Source organism: Rhagoletis zephyria, unplaced genomic scaffold (genome assembly GCF_001687245.7).
Source record: "Rhagoletis zephyria isolate East Lansing unplaced genomic scaffold, Rhagoletis_zephyria_1.1 Rzeph_scaffold_00504, whole genome shotgun sequence".
NCBI classification, from domain to species: domain Eukaryota; kingdom Metazoa; phylum Arthropoda; class Insecta; order Diptera; family Tephritidae; genus Rhagoletis; species Rhagoletis zephyria.
This window is the reverse complement of record NW_016157588.1, coordinates 1-1,589: the sequence shown is the minus strand read 5'-3', so window position 1 is coordinate 1,589 and position 1,589 is coordinate 1.

Sequence of the window (1,589 nt, the reverse complement as noted above, 5' to 3'; positions counted from 1 at the left end):
TGAAGATGAAGATGAAGATGAAGATGAAGATGAAGATGAAGATGAAGATGAAGATGAAGATGAAGATGAAGATGAAGATGAAGATGAAGATGAAGATAAGTGGACTGTTATGATCGACTGGTAATTCTCGAAGGAGATTTCAACGTCAACTTTTTGCTGGCCGAATCTGATGAGCTGACAAAATCTTTTAAAGAAAAATGTTCACTGGAAATGGTTAATGGTGGAAATGATCCAACAACCAAAGTAGCAGCTACCATTGATGCGTTTTTTTCCAGAAATATTAATAATAAACATTTAATATCGTACTTTAGTTTCCACAATATACTATTGTAGATATATATGTTTTCTCAGCCACAAATAATAATTTAACGTTGCAGTTGGTTATAAAAAATAAAAAAATTAAAGGTCGGTTAAAAAAAAATTAAATAAATATGTTTTTTGTATATTAGAAAATATGTAGATGTGTATGTATATCGCACATTTCTTTCTTTCTGGCATTTCCTCAATTAAGTTTCACTTCTTCCGCGCATAGGGACTACACGCACTGAGTTTTTTTCTGGTTGGTAGGATGGTAGGACGTTTAAAATTTTGGTAGGTTCCTTTGCTCATAATACAGAAAACGTCTCTGGTTTGTTGTAGTGTGTTAGTTTGTTAGCATTGCGAGTAGGCTTGCCAAATTGGGACAATCAAGTAGTCTTCTACAATTCACTTCCGAGTGAATTTCAACCCCTGCCAATTTGAATTTAAAGCGCATTTTACTCAATTTCACTGGGAAGTGAATTACAGAATCTTACCACTTACCTTCGGCAATTCTCTGAACTCCTTACACGTTATAAAGAGATTTATTATAGATTGAATTGATGAATGTAAAAGCAGGTTTATAAATCAGATATTTTTCTTTAAAATTCAGTTGCGAATCGGTAATAGTTTCAACAATGACAAGGTTGTTAAAATATTTTAAATTACACCAGACGAAGGATTCAAAGGCGTTTTACATAACAAGTGTACGTGTTTACAGAATATGTTATTTTTCATCAGACACGAAAATTAAAAAGAAAAGTAACAATAAGTGTTAGTCATATTTCCAGTAAATCGGAGAATCTCAAAATTTTTTAACCGCAACTTGAAGAAAGGCAAAGCCGCAGCGCGCAAATTTTACCCCAAGCCCAGATGGTCGTAGTTAGACCCGGACAATTTGCAAGCCTAACCGTGAAGTTTATTTTTACCTTATTTATTTATATATACTTCATAATTTATGAAGGTTTTTCAACCAGCTCTTGGTAGCAAAGAAAGTTTTTCAGTGGTAACCCTAATTGTCGTCCGTATCCAGTGTTGCCAGGTCGTCGGCATGAGAAAACGTCCCTCTTGGTCTGAAAAACGTCATTTCCGACCCAAGAACGTCTTATTCAAATGAATGCACAAAAAATTGGGTTTATTAAACTTTNAATTGTCGTCCGTATCCAGTGTTGCCAGGTCGTCGGCATGAGAAAACGTCCCTCTTGGTCTGAAAAACGTCATTTCCGACCCAAGAACGTCTTATTCAAATGAATGCACAAAAAATTGGGTTTATTAAACTTTTGTTGTATACA